Source organism: Miniopterus natalensis, chromosome X (genome assembly GCF_054644295.1).
Source record: "Miniopterus natalensis isolate mMinNat1 chromosome X, mMinNat1.hap1, whole genome shotgun sequence".
NCBI classification, from domain to species: Eukaryota; Metazoa; Chordata; class Mammalia; order Chiroptera; family Miniopteridae; genus Miniopterus; species Miniopterus natalensis.
The window spans coordinates 85,222,637-85,249,759 of NC_142103.1; the positions used below are offsets into that span (position 1 = coordinate 85,222,637).

Below are 27,123 nucleotides of genomic sequence, written 5' to 3' on the forward strand. Positions count from 1 at the left end.
AATGCATAAATAAGTGGAACAACAAGTCATTCTCTCTCTTTCTCTCCCTCTCTGTCTCTCTCTCCCTTCCTCTCTCTTTAAAATCAATAAATGAAGTCACCTACTATTATTGCATTGCTTTCTATTTCTGCCTTGAAATCTGTTAATAATTATTTAGATGCTCTGACACTGTGTCTATATATTTACATTTGTTCTATCTGGGTGATGAACTGATCCCTTTTCCATTTCAGTCATGTGTTAATGATGGAGATACACTCTAAGAAATGCATTGTTACATGATTTTGTTGTTGTGCAGACATCGAAGAGTGCACTTACACAAACCTAAATGGTATAGCCTACTGTACACCCAGTCTGTATGTTACAGACTAGGCTACAAATCCCTATAGCATATTACTATACCGAATACTGTAGGCATTAATAACACAATGGTAACTATTTGTCTATCTAAACACACCTAAACATAGAAAAGATGCATTAAAATACAGTATAAAATATAAAGTGTGTGTATGTGTGCACATGAGTGTGTTTGTGCACATTGGAGGGACAAGGGGAGAGCTGAGGAGAGAGGTGCCATTGGAGGGACAGTAGACTTCAGGAAGAGGGAGAGAGAATGGGAGAGAGGGAAGGAAAAGAAGAAGGGGAGAGAAAGGGAGAGCAGAGATGGAAAGAGGCCCAGAGAGATAAAGCTTCAGAGGAAGAACAATAAAAGGGACAATGGGAGAGGAGAGAGGGAAGGAGAAAAAAAGAGGGGGGGGGGGAAAGGATTGGGAAAGAAAGAAAGAAAGAAGAAGAAGAAAGAAAGAAAGAAAGAAAGAAAGAAAGAAAGAAAGAAAGAAAGAAAGAAAGGAGGGAGGGAGGGAGGGAGGGAGGGAGGGAGGGAGGGAGGGAGGGAGGGAGGGAGGGAAGGAAGGAAGGAAGGAAGGAAGGAAGGAAGGAAGGAAGGAAGGAAGGAAGGAAGGAAGGAAGGAAGGAAGGAAGGAAGGGAGGAGGAAGGAGGGGAGGGAGGGAGGGAGGGAGGGAAGGAAGGAAGGAAGGAAGGAAGGAAGGAAGGAAGGAAGGAAGGAAGGAAGGAAGGAAGGAAGGAAGGAGGGAGGGAGGGAGGGAGGGAGGGAGGGAGGGAGGGAGGGAGGGAGGGAAGGAGGGAAGGAGGGAAGGAGGGAAGGAAGGAAGGAAGGAAGGAAGGAAGGAAGGAAGGAAGGAAGGAAGGAAGGAAGGAAGGAAGGAAGGGAAGGAAGGAGGGAAGGAGAGGAAGGAAGGAAGGAAGAAGAAAGGAGAAAGGAAGAAAGAAAAACAGAGGGGAAGTGAGTGTATACACAAGTGTGTGTTCGTGCGGGTGTGGGCAGATGGGGCAGTGGACTCCTGGGCTCCCTCCTCCATAGCCTGCTTCTTTCACTCCCTCACCACCTCGAGGGCCCAGGCAGGAGTGGGCACAGGGCAGTTGGACAGCATGCTGAGTCTCCCAGTTTATTTAAATCACCCAAAGATAGCAGTCAATTCAACAACTTCGTTGGGTCTAACCATTCCTTTCGCCATCACAAACTTTTGCTTATAATCTATGACAATCTTATGGGACCACTGCTGTATATGTGGCCCATCACTGACCAAAATGTCATTATGCGGCATATAACTGTATTTAATGATCTTCTTTATCTCTGGTTACAGCTTTTCATTTAAAGTCTGGTTTGCCCGACATAAGTATAGCTGCCCTTGCTCTCCTTTGGTTTCCATTGGCATGCAATAGCTTTTTCTGTACCTTCCATTTCAGCCTGTGAGTGTCTTTAGAGTCTAAGTGAATCTCTTAGAGGCAGCATATAGCTGCATTCTTTTTTCTAAAAAAATCCAGACGGTCACTGTCTGTCTTTTAAAGGGAGAATTTTTAAACTATTTACATTTAGATGAATTATCGATAGGTAAGGCATTACTATTGCCATTTTGGAAATTGCTTTTTTTTTTTTTTTTAAATATATCTTTATTGATTTCAGAGAGAGGAAAGGAGAGGGAGAGAGAGAGATAGAAGCATCAATGATGAGAGAGTCATTGATCGAGCCCACAACCCGGGCATGTGCCCTGACCGGGAATCGAACCCCGATGGCCTGGATCCCAGGTCGACGCTCAACCGCTGAGCCACGCCCGGCCGGGCGGTAATTGCTTTTTGATTGTTTTGTAGTTCCTTCGTTTTTTTTCTTCCTCTCTTGCTCTTTCTTCGTAAATTAATGATTTTATGTAGTGGTCTCCTTTGATACTTTTCTCTTCATCATTTATGTATCTATTATAGGTTTTTGCTTTGTGATTACCGTGAAGCTTCCATAATACATTTTATAGTTATAATAGTCTATTTTAAGCTGATAACAACTTCATTTGCATGAAACAGTTCTACACATTTACCTCCCCCAGGCACATTTTATGTTGTTGCCACAATTTACATCTTTTTATATTGTGTAATCATTAACAAAATGTTATAGCTACAGTTATTTTTAATACTTTTTTCTTCTAACTTATAGGCTACAGTTCAGTGTGATTTAAACACCAGCAGTATTACAGTATTTTAAATTTGACTATGTGTTTACCTTTACCAGTGAATTGTATACCTTAATATGCTTTTATGTTACTAATTAGCATCCTTTTATTTTAGCTTGAACAGCTACCTTTAGAATTTCTTATAAGGCATGTCTAATGGTGACAAATTTTCTCAGATTTTTTTTTTGCCTGGCAAAGTCTTTATTTCTCCTTCATTTCTGAAGGACAACTTTGCTTGGTAAATTATTCTTGGTTGGCAGTTTAAATATATCTTTCCACTCTCTCTTGATCTGTAAGGCTTCTGCTGAAACACCTGCTGATGGCCTAATAGGTGTTCCCTTGTATGTGATGAATCTTTTCCCTCTTGCTGCTTTCCAAATTCTCTTTTTCTCTTTGATTTTTGAGAGTTTAATTATAATGTGTCTCAGGGAAGACTGCTTTGGGTTGAGTCATGGATAGCCATACCTCTCCCTAGATTTGGGATGTTTTCAGCCATTATTTTTGCAACTAAGTTTTCGGTTCCTTTCTCTCTCCTTTGTCCTTCTGGAACTTCACTAATGCAAATATTGTTTTTGCTCTTTGGTGTCTGATAATTCACATAGCTTTCTTCATTCTTTTTCATTCTTATATCTTTGTTTTCCTCCAACTGGATAATATCAAGAGATCTGTCTTTAATTTCACAGAGATTTTTTTTCTCGCTTGATTGATGCTGCTGTTGAACTGTCCTATTTCATTTTTCATTTTATTTATTTTATTCTTTAGCTCCAGAATTTCTATTTGGTTCTTTTTTTATGATTTCCATTGTTTTGTTGAACTCCTGTTTTAGTCATGCATTGTTTGACTGAGTTCATTGAGTTTTTTTGTGTTCTCTTGAGTCATGCTGAATTTCCTTAAAATAATTATTTGAATTGTTTTTTCTTGTTGTTTTTTCAGATAATTGACATATCTCCATTTTTGGAGGTCTGTTTCTGGAAAATTATTGTGTTCTTTGGGTGGTGTCATGTTTCCTTGCTTTTTCATGTCTCTAATGGTTTTGTGTTAATGTCTGTGCATTTGAGGAGCAGTCACCTCTTTAAGCCTTCTCAGACTCGCTTCAGTTGGGAAACACCCCTGAAAGTGGCTGCAAGGGCACTAGCTTGGTGGGGTGCAACATCTTTGGTTTCTGGGAAAGCACAATGGTGTAGTCTCCATGCATCTCCATCAGCTGAGGTCAATGTCATCAAAGACTGTGGAGGTCCTCCAGTTGATGGTGCTATGCCGGCAGTCAGAGCGGTAGTGGAGCTTGAGTCCGGGTTTAGGCACATGCAAAACTATCACAGCACCTGGGTTCTGGAACTCAGGTGCATTTGCTGTGCCAGCCTTGTGTCTGAGGTGCCAGCCTGTGCAAATCTCCTGTAGATGTCTCCACAGTGACTCAGACCCTAGAGCGGGAGTGGGGGACACAACATTGGCACCAGCCCCGGGATAGCAAGGTGCAGCAATAGCTTGGGCCCCTCTGACAGACTGCAGTAGCAGCACATCCTGGGGATGGCGGGTCTAAGTCTTGCCTCTGGCCTCAGTGTACATTGACAGAATATCAACAGTTCAGTTCCAGTGATGTTAGGACAAAGCCATGACTTGGAACCTGAGGGGCAGGATGTGGAACAGCCGTAGCGCTGCCCCAGAGATACAAGTCAAAGTCATGGTTTAAGACTCAGAGCTGGGGCGTAGGCCAGCAGCAGCCCAGCCCTGGTAATCACAGGTCAAATCCACAACTTGGGACCTGGAAGTGGTGCACAGAGCAGTGGCAGCTCTGGTCCCTTAAATAGTGAGGTGTTGTAAAATTCTGATCTCAGAGAGCAAGGTCACAGCAGCAATAAGGCCCCTGGAAGCCGGATCACTACTGTGACCACTCCTTCCTTGGGGAGGAAATGTAGCAGCAGGGATTCTGGGCAGCTCAGTCAGCCAGGTTAAACACTGGTGAAGACTGTGGCAATAGTAGTAAAGGCTGCCAATATCTATAGTGCTGAGGCTTCCTAGGGTTTTACTGCTCTTCATTTCCCTGTGGAGTGAAATCACTCTGAAGGATCCCTCTTGGTGCTGAGCTGCTCTGGACTGGGGATGGGGTAATGCAGGTAAAATGCTTTCTGTGCTTTACTATGTGGCCACCCTTGGTTTTTTAGCTTTGTAGTGTTTCTGCTGCTTCTACATTATAGTACAGAGCTTTTCCAGAGCTATTTTCATCATTTTGCAGTTGTTTATTTTTTGTGGGGGGGAAGGGGAAGACAAGCATTAGTACCTCCTGGGCCTCCATCTTGCTGACGTCACCTTAATTGATTTTTTAAATTGAAACATTTTGATTAAACTCAGAATAGGTGACAGATGAAAGAAGGAGGGAGAGAAAAGGACCATGATTGGTTCAGATTTGGTTTCCCTGTGGCAGGGAAACAGGGACAGATTATTCTGGTCGCTGTAGCCTGGAATCCTGGAATTAGGTTAATACCATCTTAAGGTCATCTTTCTTCTTCTATTTAAAAAACAAAAAAGTTTTGTTTCTCAATTCATCCCCCTTGGAGATGCAGTTAATGAAATTACTCTTTGACCTTACTTCAATGTTTCTCTGATCTTTGCCTTAAGATGCTGTTGCCAATTTGGGGCTCTAGGTATATTTCATCGGTATTTTAATAGACAAAGGTGTTGCATATCAACCATCACCAGAATGGAGCTCTGAAGTTTATTTTCTCTAAACCACCTTCAGTCCTTGTATGGTTGGGACATTTTATTGAGGGAGAGAGAGAGAAACATCAATGATGAGAGTCATTGATCAGCTGCCTCCTGCACGCCCCCTGCTGGGGATCAATCCCGAAACCCGGGCCTGTGCCCTGAGCGGGAATCGATCTCCTAGAAGGAAGGAAAGTCTCTACTCTTCTGTAGAATTCCAGTATTAAAGGAGCATTGGCCCAAGGTGAAAAATCTGTCCTTCGAGCACAGGGAAAGTGAGACCAACTCAAAGAATATAAAACACAGAAGCTCAGTTTTCAAAAAGCCTGATTTCAGGCAGCCTCCTGGAGTCTTGAGGGCGAGCAACCAAGTGGAGTTTTCATCTTGGGCGAGGGAAGTGTGCAAAGGCACACAGCAGTACACCAAGCACTTATATTGGCTGCAGGCCCACGAATGAATTAGGCTCATGAGCTTGGCTGTCTTTGCATGAAACAACTTTCAAGGAAATGCTGACAAGAAATGCAATAACGTTTCTCTTCCTTCACACAATTACCAGAGGGGAAATCGAGTTTTAGCAAGAAGCTGACAGCTGTAATGTATATTGTTTATTAAACATGCAATCAATCATCCGAAGTTTTCATAGGGAGAATTCAAAAATATGTCGGAAAATTTTGTTAATTGAGATTAATCTTGATGTATCTTTCCAAGAGATTTGAAAGGAGGGGTTGTGTTTTATTATGGCAGGAAAACGTATGCATGAACCTAAGTTGGCTGAACTCTTGAAGCAGGTCCCTTTCTTCCTGTAGGAAGTGAAAGATCCTTTGATAGAATTTTCAAATAGAGCAGACCTTCCATTGCAATTCTATACAGAAACTGATCGCTATAACTCTTGGATGCTGAGGCATTTCACTATTAGATCTTAATTTGTTACACTATAAATCACTTTAAGGTAGACTTATTTAATAGGAAAAGTTAATAATTCTGGCAGATATCTGCCAAAACTCTACTACCTGATACCTAGAGTCTCCAGTTTGTTGTGCAATCACTACATTATCAAGAATAGCATTAAATGAAGGGGGAGATGAGGTATCCAGGGTAAAACTTCTGATCAGATACAAGCTCCTGAGTTTGATGCCTTAATGGTACACATCAAGGGAAACTTGTAAGTTTAATAAATTGCACTGCGTTAAACAAATTGGGAGGCTTTTCATTACTCTTAAAAGACAATTTTACATGATTTACCAGAAACGAAAGCAAAGCTGTACAAGAAGAATGTGCTTCTGACAAACTGTCAAAACAATAGATTTTAATAAAATTAATATAGTTTTTTAAATCTACCTCAACGACAAAACTGGGTTTATTTAAGGTGAGAGGGCACAAATCACCTTAAGACTTTTGCCAAATAAAAATAAATATATTTATTAGACAAACATATTTTTAGGGTGCAGATGCTTCTTTTAGAAACTTCCCTGAATCAAGATGTCAAAGAATGTCAGAAAGGGTGAAAAATCTTTGCATGTTTTTATAGACTTTAAGGTGTCAAAAAGCTTTAAAGACCATAGGGAGTCACGTCATCACACCATTTTAATCTTGCACTGCCTGTAGAGCAATCTCTGAAACAATTGTTTAATGTATTTGTTCAGTTTCTTAGTAGTTTATAGTAGGAAAGTCATTCCTCTAGTTGTTAATACTTTTACAAGGTCTTTTTTAGTTGTAATATGCCACGTTATATCAAAATCTAGTTTATTTCTGCCACTACTGGCCGTGAAATTTGAGTAAATTGCTGAACTTTATTAAAATTTATCTGGGATAGCTATTTCAATAGTATGGAAGTGTGTCCTAAATTGGTGTAAAATTTTGGTTAAGAAATTAAAGTCCTGCCCGGCTGGAGTGGCTCAGTGGTTGAACATTGACCTATGATCCAGGAGATTTCATTTGGATTCCTGGTCAGGGCACATGCTTGGGTTGCAGGTTCGATCCCCAGTTGGGAGTGTGCAGAAGGCAGCCGATCAATGACTCTCATCATTGATGTTTCTCTCTCCCTTTCTGTCTTCATCTCTCTGAAATCAATAAAGACATACTGTATTTTTTTAAAAAGTGAAAGTCTTGATGAGTGGTTTTGAATATATAAATACTGGCTTCCCAGTAAATTAATGAATATTTATTGCCCTCAGTTCCATACATTTTTAACTTTTTACAAAAATAGTGCTTATTTTATAAAATTATTATGAAAGTAAATGAGATATTTTATGAAAATGCATGCTATAGAATGGCTTAATTTACTTTCATATTGCTATAAAGGAGACAATAAAGATCAATGTACTGATTCACATTTTTTAGCATAAGTTATGTCTTGTAGTATTTTGAGTGTTATGTCTTTTGGGGCTGAACAAGTTTATTTTCATATGAATGCCATTTCAACAACAACATATTGAATATTTATTATATCTAAGACACTGTACTGGACACATGAGACAAGCAAATATTGATGAGTCACTGTCCATGCCATTAAATACCTTACAATCTGAGTCAGTTGTTTGAAAGAGCTCCTCTATTCACACAAGCATATAACTGCCTTAATCTATTCTGGAATAAGAACTCTATTTTTTTTTTAGTATTTGAAATTTTTATGCTATTTTTTTATGCTGTTTTGTACCTTTAGTATTCCTGCCCATATTCTGTTATCTGTGGATTCAATTTTTTCATGACTATTTCAGCCTCAAGGTGAGGGATTTATCCTTTCTGCTCTGTACAACTTTGTCCTGACTCAAGCTGTCCCTGTCCCAAGAGAAGACAAAAGGACATTGGTCAGTCCATCTATACCAAAAGAACTGTGACCCACAATCCTTGGAGTAACCTATGTGGGAAGCCAAGCCATAACCTCTGTGGCAATTAGTCCAGAATGGTCAGAACTTTTTCAGTAGCTGGAAGTTTTATTTTTCACCTGCTTCCAACTCAGCACCAACCAGAGAAAGTTAAATATGCTCCTCAAACAAGAACATAAGATGTCTTGCTACCTGTTGGTCTGCCTCCAGCTTCCCCATGCCAACAACTTCTCATCAGAACACACTCAAATCCTTTCTTTATGTAAACTGCAAAGCTTTTCAACTCTCCTACCTGTTTTTGAGTCTCTGCCACATGCAAGTGGTGGTGGCTGACCTCCTTACTATACGGGCTCTGAATAAATAACCTCTGTTTATTCTCACTGGGGTGGTCTTCACTTATTTCCACAACATACTATTGCCAACAGGTTTTAGGATTCATTTGGAGTTTTCTGAAAGATTCCTTGTTACACCATTTATTCAGATTGGGTTTAAATACCATGTTTTTTCTGAAGTAGCTCCTGTATTTCATAGGGAAGTGATTGCATTCTCATTTCAGCCTGTATTATATGGGAGCTTGTACACTTGCCATTTCATAATGTCAACTCCTTGATGGCAAGAGGTGTTATTCATGTCTTTATAACTCCCAGGTCATTATCAACAATGCTTCAAACATATTAAATGCTCAGAGCTTGGACTGGACCTTGGGAGCATAAAATTAAGATTATGAAACCAGCTTGTATCACCAGACTACTTAATATTCCTAAATTCCCCAAATCAGGCGTTAATGCATAATGCAGTGCCACACTGGGAGTAATGTAACCAACTTTATCAGTTTGCCTGGGACTTTCCTGGTTTTAGAACTGAGAGTCCTATGTCCTGAGAAATCCTTTAGTCCTGAGCAAATGGGGATAACTGGTTACTCTAATTTGGATGAGTAAATGAAATCATGTGGGTAACACATTGTCTAGCAAATTATATGTGTCAAGGAAAGGTTATGTCTTTCTGCACCTTTTCAGTAAAAGGTGAGATGAGATGACAATTTTAGAATTAAGCTATCATCTCCACCATTATGTAGTGTTGAAGCCAAAACTGCACCAAAGTTAAATAGGCAAGGAAATCTTTATGTAGGCTATTGCAATAAGGGAGAGAGACTGAACTCAAACCTGCTGAAATGAAAGATGGGAGTGTTTTTAAACGCTGGGAAAAGCTAGTAGAAAAGTACTGGAAGCCCTCAGGGTTAAACAAGGGGATGTGTGGGACACGAGTTATCCTGAGTCTGCAAATGTTCTTTACCACCATCAGGCATCTTTGTTTGCTAATTGACCACCATCCAAGTTAAGCTCCTCCCTTTCCACAGAGACTGGGAGGTAGGGGTGCTGTCATCCTATCATTTTTGGTATTTACATTTCAAGAAGATGCTTCTGGAGTCCTTGAGTGAGATATTTTCGGGATTGTAAAACTGGGTGAGGCTGGGAGATTTATATACATTTCAAAGGAGCAAGGGAAGAATTCATAATTTCTAGTTTTCTGAGGAAAATACTCTAAGAAAGGGAGGTCAGGGGCCTAAAATCAGGAAGAAACCTGTCAAAAGTTTAAGTAAAGCTGAAGGGAATGTTAAGGCAGTCAGTCTTTGCCAGGTGTTAGTATCACTTCTTTCCTTCAGAACCACTGGCCTTATTTTCTAATTTTTTTCTTGAAAAGAGCCCCAACACTTGCTTTTTGTCTTGCTAAAATTGGAACATGTTTTTAGCTGCAGCCAACATTTACATAAAGGCATTGTGATATTTTATACTTAAAAAGGAGCCTTCCAAGAGTTTAGCAAGTGTTATATAATGAAGACAAAATATTGAAGAACTGCTATTCATGTATATAACACACTTAAGACTTAACAGCATTTACAATGTTTGACAACCTTAGGAAATACTCCAAAATGCCCAGCTTTATTCTTCTAGGCTTTATTCTTAGAGGAACTTGTAAAGTACTCCAGTGAAAAGGCTGAGCACTTAGGCCTTTCATCAGCCACATGGTAATGGATCTTCAGACAGTCCAGGTGCCCATGTAGGCAAGAGAAGAGAGATCATAAAGAAGGTGACCCAAAGACTAAGGCTGGGTTTCTGTGCCACCAACCACATGTTTAGCATCTTGAAACATGATTATTGGACTTTTACCCAGAAGGGTTTATTTTTGCTCTGGTGTCAAGGAAGTTCCTGCTTCCGATGAACAGTGGCTAAATGTTACATTTCTGAAACTGCTCCTATTGAACAAGTCCGGTTGCAGAATTTTAGAGCTCAATTGGTTTCGCTCCATTTAGATTTTGTCATTTGCAGTATATCTTTTTTGTCAAGAGCAGATCAATAGGCTCATGGAAGAATGGATGAAATGTTAGTTAAAAAGTGAATAGATTTGCTTAACTTGAAGCAACCAAACAGAAGCTCAAGTGCGAGAAGTTGCACACTGCAGGCCTGTGTCTTGAAGGCACCTGGCACAAGCTAAAGACACTGGAAGCCTAAGAGCCCATATGCGATCCTGCCCTTTGGCAGGCGATGTGCTTGGGCTGCCTTTGAATGGCCAGATGAGCTCAGTCTGACTTCAGAGCTTCCAGAGTAGCTCAACTCAGAGGTAATGACATTTGCATTTAAATAGCCCCAAGGATAAACAATTCAAAGTGGTCTACCCATTAGAACGAAATCATGAGTGTGCATATTTAAGAAATTTAACAAGAAAACTCTAAGCAGCGCAGAAATCAGTAACTGGAGTTCATTTTCTATTTATAATCGGTCCTAATGCCTTGATATTTGTAAAACAGTGAGATCTCTTTCAAAACATGCCTTTAATATAATGCTGGTGTCGATAAGAACAATAACAGTAATAATAATAATAAATGTTTGGGGGCTATAAATATATGATAACCACCTTAGTAGATATTAACATTCATTATCTTCCTTAATTCCATAAACAATAATAGAATGAATAACTTATAAAGAAAGAAAATACCGAGCGCTGGTGAATATGTAAAACATTCAGGACTCAATTTGACTGTGGATGTGACTGTAAATTTGTACAAGCTCTTTGGACAATTTCTTGGCAGAATCTAATAAAATGGAACATAAGCATATACCCTATGACCCGGCTATTTCACTTCTAAGTATATCCTTAGCAGAAACATATACATGTGTTTTTAAAAAAGGCATACAAGAATATTCATAGCAGCATTATTGTTAAAAGCATAACACTAAAATCAACGCCAATGACCCCGTTTTTTTGATGTTTGACTACTGACAGCTTTTATGACTCACCTCTCCTTCCCCTAACTGTGCCCTACATCTGGGAAAGCTGACAAGAAAACATGGGCTCTTCCTTTTTGGCAAAGGCAAGAGACTGAAACCATACAAACCCCTCCTCTATGAGAACTGTTATCCCGGCCCCACACCCTCGCAAAATAAACCCTCAGGTAACTCTCCTTTCCTTGATCTCAAGCCATTTTTGAACTGCTTGAGAGGCTTGCCCTGCTCGCCCCTGAACCCTAAATTACTTAAGTAGTAAACCCTTTTATACCATCTTGGTATGTGTATGTGGTGTCCCCATTCTCAGGCATCTGAATTAAAATTTCCGTGAGCCTTTTATCTGCCTCTGCAGGTTATCATAACAATGACAAACCAGCATATTACCTTGTTCCTGTTTTTTTTCTCGTGTTTTTTTTTCCAGGAAAGAGAAACAGACAGAGATTGTTTATTAGCATGCAGGAAGGAGACCTCCTTCCACAAACAGGGTGCTGCTTTCCAGGGTCTGGATCAAGAGCAGGACGACAGTTGAAAATTATATTCTTGAGAAACAGCAAAAAAAATTACAATTTTGCAAACAAACACAACAGGCGATTTTAACAAAAGATAAAAAACATTTTTTTTTCTTTTACAAAGAACAAAATTTCAAGTATTATTCCAAATGACAGGGCAAAACAAACACGGGAGGAAAGGGCAGGGACTGGTGACTCACAGGCCGCTCCTGCTCATGGCAGGAAAGGGCTGCTCCAGGAGGGTCAGGGTGTCACCAGGGCTGACCTGTGCCTGGCACCTTGGCCACCCATGACCCCTGCCCTGCAGGAAGGAATGAAAAACATGAGGACAGCTGGATGGGGCCTGCAGCTATGGTGGCACAGGAGCAGCAAGGACCAACACTGTGCTCCCCAGCAGGCTAGGGGTGGTGTTGACCTAACTTACCCATGCCTGGGATGGGGCCACACACTTAATGTCCCATGTCCAAAATTAGCAGTTTTAGATATCTGATGGTTTTAAAAATAAATAAATAAACAGAAACATACGCTTATTCTTTCAAATACCATACTATCTTCAATTTTAGTCAATTTGTAAATTATAATTTATATTATTTGTGCTATAGTTTGTAGTGTTTAAGTTAGAAGAGAAGCACTAACCCTATTAAAAGCAAAAAACACCTAAGAGCTATGGCTTTCCCCACGGGACACACACACACACGCACACACACACACTACACAGCCCATAGGCGTGCATTTTGCCCCCTTTCTTTAAATAACAGAATGTTTCTGACACACTTTCCTTTTTCTCGCCTGAAACTTTCTTTGAAGAGAGACATCAGGTTTTTTTTAACCATAGTGTGGGCCATGTACAGAGAACAAACCTGTTTGGCGCCGTCTCAGGAGTGGAAAGCTTACGGCTGTTTTTCTGGCTGAAGCACTTCGGGTGGCCCGAGGGGCCTGGTGGCATGGGCCTGGGGCCTCCTAGGCTGCTGCTGGGGCCTCCCTGAGAGGGTCCCCTCCACAGAAGCAAAAGTCACAGCAGAGTGCCGGAGGCAGAGCCCCCCAGTGTGCCCTGATGGGGTCTGTAAAATGCCTTAAGCTGTTCCTTTTGGCATTTCCTGAAACACGCTGTCATTGACCCCCATGCCCCCAGGCCATCTTCGGGCCTCCTTGGACACTTAGTTCTTGAACCTCATGGCTTCGCAGATATGATTGACTCTCATTGCGTGGTGGGCCTTCACCTGAGTGCGGCATTCAAGGCCCAATAGCAGTCGGAAGGGAATGTTCTAGCCGCTGGCGACTCGGAGGCAGGGATGTTCTGTCCATTCTGGTAAGTCAGCTCCAGGAAGCTCTGCAGGCCCCCCAGGAACACATCAGGGTGCTCCCCATGAGGCCGTGATCAGCCAGTGGGAGCGCTGCCCTCTGCAGAGTCACCAGGCTCAGCCTGCACCGCAGGGCCCTGGCCTCCGGGCAATTCATCAGGATGTCTGACTCCCGGCTGTAGCTGCTCAACACTCTGTCCAGACGCCTGTCACGTAGACTGAGCGCCGGAGCGGGCCGGGCAGCCGGTTCAGGGGCAGTCCCAGTACAGGTGACAGGAGGGCAGCAGGCAGAGGGCACTCTGGGTGGCAGAGGGCAGGGGTCCTGTTCATGCTCCCTCTGAGCCTTCCGGCCAGGCATGGGCTGGAAGCAGCAGGTGCATGTGCAATGGCTTCCTTGCAGGATGCGCAAGGAATCCCGGGCTGTTGTGACACTGGCAGACGTTGAGGATGTGTCCCCAGAGGCCTTTGGTGCCCTTTGCTTGCTGCCTGACCCTGAGCAGGGCCTGCCCCTCCTGCCTTCAGTCCTGGGGGGTTGTGTGCAGACAATGTACCGCTGGCTGCCATCCAAAGGTTTGCTGTCCACATCTGACAGCTCCAGCAGGTCCTCCGAGCTGCCCTCTTCCTCCAAGAAAGGCCCCCTGACTTTGGGCTGCAGCGTGTCCTGAATGACCTTGTTCCTGGTGGCCTGCTCCACATTTCTTGTCTGAGCGCTGGAGAAGGTGCGCCTCCAAAAGCTTGTGGAGAATGTGGTTTTTGCAGCTCTGCTCCACCAGACAGCGGCCCGTGTAGCGCCCCATCCCGCCGGGTAGCGGGCCTTGCAGGGGTGCATGCGGGGCTGCAGGCTCATACAGTTGTGCCCCAGATCCTGGCAGATGATGCCCGCGAGAGTCTTCCTCCGTCTTGGCTGGCTTCCTGGCTGGTGCTCTGACATCCTCGAGGGTACTGTGGGTGTCCTTAAACTGGTCTGTGACCGGCAAATGCAGGTTCAGGTCAAGGTCCCTGTGTCCTCTCACTTTCTTCTTGATGGGCTTCAGACCCTCCCTAGCCTGCAGCTCCAACTGAGGAAAGAAAGCTCCCTCTTTGTCTGGGACAGCTGGAAGTTTAACCACTTCTCAAGGGTGGACCAAACCCTTTTGGGGAGAAGCCCGCACCGCTGCCTGAGGAGCTAGAGGGTGGCCCTTGCCCTATAGTGGCCTCCATGGAAGATGTAGAAGCTGAGGGGAAGAGGTCAGATGTTGATGTCGATGGCTGTGGTTCCTCAAAGCATGCCAGAGCGGTGGGCAACGATGGCAGAGCCTGGGGATAGTCATCTCACCCTGCACCCGAGGTATCTTTGATCACGTGGAACGCATTTTCTTTATTAGCTTCAAAGGAGTCTTGTGTCATGCCTTGTTTTTCATTTAAAGATTCGTCCAGGTATGGCACGTTGTGTGTTCTGGCTCATTCCTCCTGTGCACCAAGTAGATGACATTCCCATCTGTGAAGGACAAGTCTGCTTCTTAACAGCATTCAACTTGTTAATTACTATTCCATCAACGCTGATGTCTTCCAGCGACACCTGAGCAGATTTTTCATCCACTATAATTTTACAGTGATCTCCAGAGACCAGTTTATTGCCAGGGGACGGAAGGTCACAACCTCTCCTCTGGCAGATAGTCCATTATTCCCCTTTCCTGAGGAGGACATGTGGCACCCTTCTCAGGGGCCCAAGTGGAGGAGCCTTCCCCAAGGCTGCCTGCCTTCCCTGGGCTGCCCCATTGGATTCACATTTGTCTAGACCCAGAAATGTTGAGACAGACTGTGCCTGCTGCTCCTCCCTGTGACCTTCTGGTCTTAGCGCCCCAATAGCACAGCCCCCACCTGCCACTTGCCCACATCTATTCTAAATGGTACCACAATGGTAGATGCGTGTCATTGTACATTTGTCCAAACATATAGAATGCACAACACCAAAAGTGAACCCCGATGTAAAGTAAGGACTTTGGGTGATAATAATGTGTCAATGTAAGTTTATGAATTGTAACAAATGTACCACTGTGCTGCAGGATATTGATAGTTGGGAAGGTTGTACATGTGTGTGAACAGGGGATATACAGAAATGCTCTGTACTTTCTTCTCAATTACGCTGTGAATCGAAAGCTACTCTAAAAAATTAAGTCTATTAAAAAATCAGAAGCTCTACTTAATGACAAGTAGAAAAAACATTTCATTGAGTTGATTGACTCATTCACTTGTCTTAGAGTTACTTAGAACCTGTCTTGGTATTTTAAGGAATTGAGGATATTCGTTTAGATAATTAATATGAGACTTATTGTGTAATCTTGGGCAAGTCACTTAACCTAACTGAAAAGGGAGATGCAATTTTACACCTGCTTTAATGGTATAATTAAATACAATGCTTAAAATATGCATAACATATGAAATAAGTCTTCAATAAATACGGTGGGACCTCAGTTTTCGAATGTGATCCGTTCTGGGAGCCCGTTCGAGTTCTGAAATGTTCGAAAACCGAGGGATCCGCAGCCCACAGCTGGGCCTCAGGGTCTTGCCCTCAGCAGGAGCCACAGGGCATGTTCAAAAACAGAAGCATTTCCTCCTGGGTTTACAGCATTTGTAAATCGAAATGTTCGTCAAGGGAGACATTTGAAAACCGAGGTGCCACTGTATTAGCTTTTATTTGTTATATTAGGGCCTAAAACAGAATCTATATGCACTTTAGATCTTTAATACCTTTCCCATAATTCACTTTCTGAACCATACCTTTTATTATTTAAAACAAAAGTAATTGATAAGAACAATTTCATAAAAATGAAAAGTTGCTTTTATTGACTATTTAATTCTATTTATTTAGTTGATTTGGGTTCTGCCCATCTGTGTGTCCACAGAGCAGGTGAAGATTAGAGCACCCCAAGTAGGTGGTTGTCTACATTCTAGTTCTGAGAATACTGTAATGGAAGATATTTCACCTCGATTTATGCTAATACAGTCAAACTAGAAGTCTTATGCTTTTAAATAAGAATTTGACATTCAAATATTCTACTAGCTATAATCACTATTATGTAATAAACCATCTGAATCCTACTAACCGCATTGAAAATGCATCCCATAGTTACTGGCAGCAGAATAGTAGCATGTGATTGTAAAACAATAGTAGTTACTATGTCTGCTTCCTCATTCTCTGGGAATTTAATCAAATTCTTATGATATTTATATAAAGAAACCAAAGTTAATTGTTAAGCTATTACTACAACATAATTTAGTTGGTAGTTTCATGGTGATGAATGCTATGATTACTAGTAGTATTTTCAGCCTCAACATATGGTGATGGTGTGCATTTCTTATAAGTTCTTGGAAGTTAAAATAGGAAAAAGGGAACTTTAGGTCTTATAAGAAACATGGGCAAAATAATACATAACTGAGGCCTTAGGTTGTATAAATTAGAGCAAGAGATTATATTAGTTCTAGTAAATTGAGAGATATACTGACTTCTCAGAAAAAATTGCAGAGCTAAGGTTTTTCATCTATTTCTTTATATTTTCAGTAAACACTCATGGTCTGACTGATTTCATGTCAAATAAAGAAAATAGGAATAAAACTATATAGAGTGCTTCAATCTGTTCTTGTACTTACTGATTTTTTTTTTTTTTTTTTTTTAATAATTCCCTCTCCATGCAAAGGGAATTATTTTATTTCGAGAAAGGGCCTTGCGTTTTCTATTATCCTGATTTTGTAACAATGCCAGGGTGGGTGAACCCTGGGAGTTCTTGCTTCTTCAGTGTGTTTGTGTTCAGGGGTGAGGGGGTTGGGATGAGGGAGAGGCTCTCTGGGCATACAACAAAGAAGGAGATTCTGCTGTTTGCTGATGCACTTAAAATCTTCAAGGGTCAGATGGTAATTTCACCCTGTGAATCATAGCATTGGATTGCTGCTGCATGTGGTGAGAGCAGCCTTGATTTCATTTACAGAAAAGTAAACAAACTTTTCCATTCTTTATACCTCAAAAGACATTTAATTTGTATCGGCAAATTTAATTTCACACATTTTCTAAGGAAACACACACACATAAACACATGTACCTATAAACAAAATAAATCCCAAAGAGCAAACTGACTATCTATGTAGATAAACTTTGCATCTACTCTACTCAATCCAATTGCATTTAGCTCTTTAAAAAAAAAAAGGCACCACTGGGCTTCCTCATGGCCCACATCAGCTCCTGGAATACTCATTTTTCTCTAATGATGGGTTCACAGAAGGATGATACTAATGATCACAGGAAAAGTAAAATATTCTTAAAAATAGATTTGAAAAGTGCAGGGCTAAATTCAAAGAAAGTGAAGATCACAGGATCACATTTATAGAATCACAGGAGTATGACTGGTATGAATAGGAACCCATGTCTTCAATTAGAATGTGATAGACCTTGTATCACCTCTAAAACCTGAAAAGAATTCATTGAACCTCGGAACACTCTTCCCTTCTCTTGTTTCGGGCTCTTCCTTTCTTTTAGATAGAGAGAAATAATATTGCCACAAATGAAAGGGCATTTGAAAGACTGAGCATATCACTGCAAGAGATAATACTTTTCTTTCTAAAACTATGGAGATATGTGCAAACAGTAGCGATAGGTGCAAACAAGACCCACAGAAGAGACATTTGTTGTAATTGGGGGGGTGCTGCTGCATAGTGGGTTGTGTATGGCCCACAATAACAACTGAAACTGATGTCGAAATAAAGAAGTAAATACAGTTGCTGAATTTTCTTGTCTGAATTTTGTGGATTATATGAATTGAGAGTTCTATAATCAGTATGTTGTTTCTGATAGCTGTAAGAGAACACACTTGTGTGGACCTGTGTTGGCTGTAGAATTTGACAACTGTCAGACAAGGCAATCCAGAATCAGGGCAATGTAAAATAGAAATCCTGGAGACAATCCTTTAGCCCACTCCATATCCCAGGTAAAAGTGCCGAGCAGTTGCCACTCCTGCCACAATGAGGTTAGACTTGCTTTCATTCATTTGCAATTTGTTGCATCTACATCTACATATTCCTGCATTAATTATGTGTCAACAATATATAGATTCTTCCTTGACTTGCTTGTTTGTGATGGTGACTGCTCAATAAATATGTTTTGACTGTCCCATTTTTGCTTGAGCATAGCCAATGCCAAATAGCATGCAGAGGACACAAAAACTTCAACTTCTGACCGTAATATTCAGTATTTGCAATAAAATTAGAAAAATTAAAAAGTGGTCAAACGCAGAAACTCAGCTATTTAAAAAAAAATGAAAGTATGAAAGGATTCAGCTCTTCATCTGCAAAATTTGAACTCGATAATTCAGTGTAGCACATCTTCGGCATTGTCAGAATTCAAGTGAGCCAATTAATTTTCGAGTTAATTTCAAACTTAGTTGTTCCTAGAAACTGATGTAGTTTTCTGGGTGTTTTTAAATTGCACCTCATAAACCTTTTAATATAAAACCTTTAAAGAGTATATTAGGCACTTACCAGAAAAGGAAGAGAGTTTGATATTAGGGCATGGGGAAGCTGTTTTTCTTCCTTTTGAAAATGGAACTTTGGTAGTGATATCAAAGTTTACTTTTTATTTTATTGTAAGAATATGTCATTGTATTAGTTTGCTAGAGCTGCCATAACAAAGTACTTATAGACTGCATTGCTTAAACAACAAAAATTAATTTTTCTCACTTCTGGAGGCTAAAAGCCCTTGGAATTGGCAGGTTTGATTTCTTCTGAGGCCCTTCTCCTTGGCTTACAGATGGGTGCCTTGTCTTTCTGCCTTCCCATGGCCTTTCCTCTGTGTATAAGCACCCCTAGTGTTTCTCTGTATGTCCAAATTTTCTCTTCTTGTAAGGACACCAATCAGGTTGGATTAAGACCCTCTCTAATGGCCTCATTTTACCTTAATCACTTCTTTTAAGAACCTCATTCCAAATACGGTCACATTCTGTGGGACTGAGAGGTTAGGGCTTCAACATGTGCATTTTGAAGGCAGTTCCTCCCATAACAGTCAAGCTCATTGAAAATTATTCCAAACAGAACGTTATAGGGTAAAATGTAAAAATCTCCCTCTAATCTTCCCTGACTTCCCAGTGCTAAAAGCAGTAAATAAATCCTTAGAGTGACCCCCCCCCCCAAATATACACACTTTGAATGATTCTAAAGTCAATGTTTATTAACATACTGAGAGTTCATTTTCAAAATTTAAAAGAATCCACAGAAGTGAGTAATTTTTTTGTCAATGTCTGTTTCAAACTGATGACCGTTCTGGTTCAGGCCCAGCTGATAAATCAAAGCAATGGAATCACAAACATCAAGAATCATTTCATTCGGTATTTGTGTGCCCTCCATTTCTCAACTGTTGCCGGTTTTGTGCCATAAACTTTATCTTTTATGAATCCCCATAAAAAAGTCTAGTGGATAAATTTTCTTTGTTCAAAACTTAGTCTGGCTTCATCCATTATTTCAAACCAGTTAAACCTGAAAAGGAATGAAAATTAAGTGTTATCTGCTGCGAAAGTGTGTATACATTTTGGGGGGACACCCTGTATCCTGTAATGAATAATCACAAAGGCAGTGTTTGTACTTCAACTGCATCTTAAAACTTCCATTAGCATTTTAGGATGAATTTCCTTTGTTCAAAGCTTAGTCTGGCTGAAAAGAAAGAAAGATCAATTGAGCTATCAGCTGTTAAAGTGTGTATGCATGTTTGGGGGACATCCTGTATTTGTGTAAGAGATTAAATAATTGCTCATTAAATCTTTCTTTTTTCTGGGCAAAAACCTAGCCTGGATTTCCCAGTCTCCTTTACAATTAAATGAGGCCATGTGACTGCATTTTGACCAATAAAATGCTACACTTTTAGGCCAGACCCATAAAAACTCCGATTTGGTTGCTTCCCTGTTCTTCCCCTTGCAGTTTATTTAAAATCACCATGGTGAAGATGGCAGAGCCACATTTTGAAGGACCCTGAATCACTGCTTGGGAGATTGACATTTGCTCAGAATAGAAAAATACATTTTGAATTCTGCATGAGCAAAACAAATGAACTTCAATTGCTTTAAGCTATTAAGATTTGGAGACTTATCTGTTACAACAGCTAGCATTATCTTAACTAAAAGTATAGAAATATTCTAAATTTACACACATGCAAGCATCTGTGCCCCAAGATGTTACACACTCATTTTTGCAACTTGCTTATAAAGACAAAATAATATAAGCCACTTTCTATATAGTCACATAAGGATATGTTTCTTTTTTAATGTAATAAAATTTTATGCATTTACCACTTTAACCATTTGAAAGTGTAAATTCAGTAACATTTGGTACATTCACAATGTGTGCCACCATTACCACTATATTGCCCCAGAAAATATTTATCCTTACAAAAGGAAATCGTGCACCCACTAAGCAGCAGTCACTCCCATTATCATCTCCCCTCAACCCCTGAAAACTACCAGTCTCCTTTCTGTCTTTATTGATTTTCTTATTATGAATATTTTATATAAGTGTAATCACAAAATACGTGGTCTTTTGTGTCTGGATTCATGAGCTTTACAAAATGTTTTCAAGGTTGCATCATATTATAACCTGTTTCAGCACTTGATTAAAAACATTTTTTTTTAAATCCTCACCTGAAAACATGCCTAGAGAGAGGAAGGGAAAGAGAGAGAGAAACATCAATGTGAGAGAGAAACATTGATCAGCCACCCTCAGTATATGTCCCCACTGGGGATCGAAACCGCAACCCAGGTATGTGCCCTGAAGGAATGGAAGACCAACCTTCAGTTCATGGGATGACACTCAACTAACTGAGCCACTGGGGCTGGGGGGTAGTTGATTTTTTTAATTTATTGTTGATTCTATTACAGATGTCTTCCGTTCACTGCTCCCCTTTACCTCCTTCCATTCTGCTCCTGTCCCAACCCCGCCCCTAGGCCTTCACCACATTACTGTCTGTGTCCATGGGCTGAACAATACTCCATTGTATGGATGAGCCACAATGTGTTTATCTATTCATCAGTTGATGGCCATTTGTGTTGTTTATATACTTCGGCTATTGTGAAGAGTGCTGCTATGAACATTCCTGGAGAAGTTTTTCTTTGAACACTTGTTTTCCATTTGGGGGGTATATACCTAGGATTGTTGAACCATACAATAATTCTATGTTTAACTTACTGAAGAACCACCCAGCTGTTTTATACAGAAGCTAAACCCTTTTATACACACAAGCAATGCATGAGGATTCAAATTTGTACTCACCAACACTTGTTATTTTCTTTCTTTTTTAAAAAATTATAACCATCCTACTGGTTGGAAATAGTATCTCATTACGGTTTTAATTTATATTTCCCTAGTGACTAATAATGTTGAGTATCTTTCTGTGTGTTTGTTGGCCATTTGCATATCTTCTTTGGAGAATATTTTTCAATTCTTTGTCCATCTTATAATTGAGTTATTTGTCTTTTTGTTGTTGAGCTATAGAAGTTCTTTGTCCCTTCTCTGCTAGACTTATATTAGATGCATGATTTGCACATATTTTCTTCCATTCTCTGGATTGTCTTTTCACTTTTTAAAAATTTTTTAAAAATTGATTTTGGAGAGAGAGAAAAAAACGCATCGATTTGGTTTCCACTTATTTATGTATTCATTTCTTGCTTCTTGTGTGTGCTCTGATTGGAATAGAACCCAAAACCTTGGTGTATTGGGAGTACACTTCAACCAACTGAGCTACCTGGCCTGGGCCTCTTTTCGCTTTCTTGATAGTGTTTTTTGATGTACAATTTTTAAAAAGTTTTTTATGAAGTACAATTATTTATTTTTCTGTTGCTTGTTTTTGTTTTGGTATCATGTATTAGAAATGATCTCCGGATCAAAGATCATGAGAATTCACACCTATGTTTTTGTATATTGTTAACTCTTATATTTTTATTTAGGTATATGATTGTTTTTGAGCTAAGTTTTATATATGGTGTGAGGTAAGCATCCAACTTCATTAAGGTAAGTCAAGAGAAAGTTGAATTATTATTATTCATAGTTATTAACTGAAAGAAATACATTGCAAGTAGCCAGGAAGAGAGGAGGTGGGATATAACGAAAATATAAAAAGATCTAAGAGAGTAAAAGAAGATGTTGAACACAGTTTTAATAAGAAAATATGAACTTATGCTGATGGAAAGGAAAACAAATGTTTCTTGGAGTTTTGATAATGATTTTAGAAAAGCACTATCCAATATTCACTATGATACTTACTTTTCTTTAATCCTCCCTCATTACCCAAACTTTTAGTAAAAGTACACTGTAAACAGCTGTTTTTTTATTATATATTCTGGGGAATGAACAGAAACAGATGAGGTCCAGCCTGGGAAATAATGGCACATAGAGAGCAGGTGTCAGAAAAAGCAATTGAAAGTGGTGCAGGAGAGTTGGTGAGGGAACCTTGGTGCACTGTTGTTGGGAATGGACTGATGCAGCCACTGTGGAAAGCATTATGGAGTCACCTCAAAAATTAGAAATGGAACTGTCTTATGACTCAGTGATTCCACTTCTGGGAGTATATTTGAAGAAACCTGAAACACTAATTCAAAAAAATCTATGAACTTCTATGTTCATTACAGCATTACTTACAATAGCCAAGATTTGGAAGCAGCCCAAGTGCCCATGAGTAGATGAGTGGATAAAAAAGCTGTGGGACAGTCACACCATGGAATACTATGCAGCTGTAGAAAAAGAAGGATCTCTTACCCTTTGCCACAGCATGGAGGGACCTGGAGTGTATTATGCTAAGTGAGATGAGCTAGTCAGAGAAAGACAAATACCATATGATTTCTCTCATATGTGGAATCTAGAACAAAATAAAATAACAAAGTAGAAACAGACTCATAGATACAGAAAACAGACTGACAGCTGTCAGAGGAAAAGGGGGTTGGGGAATAGGGTAAAAAAGGTGATGGGATTAAGTAAAACAAACAATCTCATAGATAGATAATAGTATGGTGATTACCAGAGGGAAAGGGGGGTTGAGGGAATGTAGAAGAGGGGATGGGGGGGATAAATGGTGATGGAAGGAGTCTTGACTTGGGGTGGTGACCACACAATATGATATACAGATGATGTATTATGGAATTGTACACCTGAAAACTATATAATTTTATTAACCAATGTCACCCCAGTAAATTCAATAAAAATTAAAACTTAAAAGCATACAAAATTAAAAAATTAAATGGTGCAGAAATAAGAAATATGAACAAAAGAGACAAAGGAAAATGTAGCTCTCCCCACACTGTCCCTATTAAGGTAACCTTTGGAGATACTAGGGACATGTGGGATGGCTCCATGAAAGAAGAATTTGATCCATGCTTTGGTAACCAACAGTAGATAAGGAAGGCCTCCCTGTGGAGCAAAGAACATAAGAGACACACAGGCAAGACTTACAGTTTGGCTCTGGCATTGGGCAAATACATGATACCATGGAAACTAAGCAACAAAAAAGATTATATACAATAAAGCCTTTAAAGACAGGAATAAAGAACTGGGAATCAATTTTAGAAATAAGTGGGCAACTATTTAGAGCTTTTGATTAGGGGAATGAAAGAATCAGAGCTGTAATTTCAGCACATTAACTCAACAGGATTGTGAAGAAATGAAAAGTTAGGGTTATCATTACCACTTGGGGAGCAAGCGTGATAGTATAAGTGAGAGATTACTATGTTCTGGAGCAGGGTTCTAATGAAGGGAATGAAAGAGAAAGGATCCTGTGAGGTATGGAGTTAGAATTTCTAATACCTGTATTCGGCAGCCGATTAGAGGGTTGTAAGAGTATGTGACAAATAACTCCCAAAATTTAGTTCATAAAACAACAAATATTTATTATTTCTGAATTCTGAGGGTCAGGAATGTAGGAGTGATTTGACTGGGGGTATGTAGGGTTCTGGATTGGGTTATCTCATGAGGTTATGGGCAGATGTCGGCCGAAGCTACAAGTATCTGAAGGTTTGACTGGGGCTGGTCTGTCCAGCCCTAAGGTGGCTCGTTCAGATGGCTGGCAAGGTAGTGCTGGGTGTTGGCGGGAGGCTTCAGTTGCTCTTCACATGTTTCTCTGTAGTCTGCTTCTATGGCTCCACATTGTGGTGGCTGGCTTCCCCCAAAGTAAGTAACTAAAATGTATAAGGCAGAAGCTGTAATGCGTTTCATAACCTAGTTTCAGAATTTTCACACTGTCACTTTTATAATATCCTATTGGTCACATAGGTCAGCCCTAAGTCAAAGTTGGAAGGGTATGTAAAGGTATGGATACCAGGAGGAGAGAATCTGAGAGGACTTCTTGGTGGCCAGCTACCAAAGTGTGATTTTCTTTGAGAGAAGGAAACCTTTACTTCATATTCTCAGATTCGAGCTCAGTGCATATCCAGTCTGAAAAAAGAAAGAGACTTTGAGCTTTTGAGCTTATATAATTGAGAAAATTGTAGCTCTGTGACTTATAGAAATAGAGATGGAAAAGCTTGTTTGAAAGGGAAGATTATAAGTTTGATTTCTTTTTATATATTTTATTTGAGGAGAGAAATACATAAAAGTGTATTTATTTGGTTTTAAACCTTCAAATTTTAAAGGCTAATTGAAATTGACAAAGTTCAACACATGCTTTTTTATATTCGGTCCCTTCCAAGTGTATTGAATTTCGTTGGGAAGAAGTGGCATGAACAATTGCCTCATTTTGGATGGCACTTTTTGCTTTTTAGTAGGGGCTGTAATATTGAAGGAACTTGAACTTTTTTTCCAGGAGGGATTCTTAACAATCGCAGTCCTCATGGAGATGCAAAGAGGAAATGACAATTTTTAAAGGGACAAACTACAGACGATTTCACTTTCTGTGATAAGTAAAAGTTAACAAATTCCAAAAGAAATCATAATAAGCATGTAGTTTTTAGAGATGCATTTTTCTTTGCCATAAACCCGAATCCCTAATTTCTGCTGTCATTTTATGAAAACAGCTGCATGCATCTACTCTGCTCACGCAGAGCCAGACACTTAATAACACAGCTCCAGGGCCGTGCCTGGCCCGGCTGAATCCCTACGGATGCTCTTCGTATACTCTGGGTTTAAAGCTTCATTATTCCTTAATTACTTGTTAGAACTGAAGATACCACCCAGATGGGGATTTTTAAACGCAAGTATGAGTGTGTATGTGAGGGAGGCTATAATTGTTTCTTGGATCCCATCTCATTCCACTGAAAAGCATCATGTCTTTGTGTTGTAGCAGGTGTATAACCTGGTCATTAGTATATATTTTTTGAGATTTGCAAGATAATTTACTCTAACCATCTGACCATCACCAGTAAACTAAAACCGCCTTAGGGTCTAATTTCCTACCACTCTCCATGCTGGATTAAGTGACATAAATGATTGATTATACTGTAATACCGATTTGTCTGTGAGGGGTGTTTCTTGTGTTCATATTAAAATTAACTGCAGCTTTCATAACCTAACCAAAGAGGTGTTTAGTTTCCTCTTTTTACCATTAACTTAAATAGCAAAATCTTTTCTGGAAGATCCATCTTAGCACAGGATTGATTTCATGTATTTCTCCCAATGATTAGAGCAACACTGTATGCCACCTGCCCAATGTGTCACTGGCTACCACAGGGGAAATTTCAGGTGACACTAATGAATCCTGCAAATGTAGGGGCACTGAAAAGGTGTACAGCCAAGTGGTGAAGTATCTTGGAAATGGTTAACACAGGAGCCATTGGGTCAAGAGGAAAAGACACAAAAGCTGCTACTAGTGTTAAACATAGGTTTTCTGTGTTTTTTGTTTTGGCTGTTTTCTGTTTTTTGCTGGATTTCTTTGTCTTCTTGTTGGCAGTGCTTTCATTCCACTGCATTTAAATATCTAATTGAATGAGTATTAATTTTAAGGAGAATAAGAGCACGTTTAACAATACTAATTTCAGGACTATACAATTGAGAAAGGATGACTGCCATATGCATTCAGTGGTTATTAGTGATAAGAAATAGCCCAAGGTGTGCTAGTATTTCCCAGGAGATGTTTGGTGATCTTAAGACTGAATAGGAAATGTTTGGGATAGTATTCAATTGCAATGTTTCTCAAACACTCAAGTTACTCTGTGGATTCATACTGAGGCTGTTGTTTACCTTTAGCATCTCCCTAAAAATGACAACCAGGTGGATTTAGTCACTTGGAAAATCTGTGTGTGACTCAGAGAGGGAAAATAACCCAAGGAATACTTTTCCTGGACACTCCTAATGACATTTCCCATGACTCAATCTGTGGGTGTGGAGAGGACCTAGAATCTTATCTCTCCTCCTCATGGAGAGATGGGAAAGGAATTCCAAAATTGCTGCTGTTGAACCAAAAGCTTCACAGAATAACTCTTGGTTTTCCTACTGTGTAGATTACTGTAACCTCAACCTCCAGAATCTGAATTGTTTCTGTCAATTTTAAGTCTTAGTTTTGGTATAAATGCAAAAGAAACTTTAAAATAGAGCTGCAAATGTTTACTTCTAGAAGTATTCTGAAATACTATTGAGATACTTATCTTGGATTGGCCGACATGGTCTACTCTAGGAGTTGACAAAAGGAGCTCTGTCCTGGGAATGATAATACCAACTCTTTGCTACTGGGAAATGCATGATGCTGAAGGGACTTTCCTCTCATGTTCTGTTTCATCTTCTTATCTGGTCCAGGCCCTCCTGTGACCAGTGACACTGACTAAAACATGGCTGATTGGGGTGAATGGTAGAGTCTGTGGCAATGGAAACAGAACAATTAACGGGTCCCTTTGGGGATGCGGTGGCATTTTGCTTATTAGTGGACAGAGTGAGCCAGTCACAGACAGTGCAACAGAAATGAATGTGTAAAGTCCCCTTTGTTAATGCCCTAGCATGGAAGCAAACCAGATAAAAGGGGGAAGGAGAATTCCAGAAATAAGGAATTAATTATACTTGTTTT

General features: G+C 40.1%; 1 pseudogene; it reads right to left on the minus strand.

Moving 5' to 3' along the window:
* Positions 1–12,992: 12,992 nt before the first annotated feature.
* LOC107543041 (E3 ubiquitin-protein ligase CHFR pseudogene) lies at positions 12,993–14,894 on the minus strand (annotated as a pseudogene).
* Positions 14,895–27,123: the final 12,229 nt, after the last annotated feature.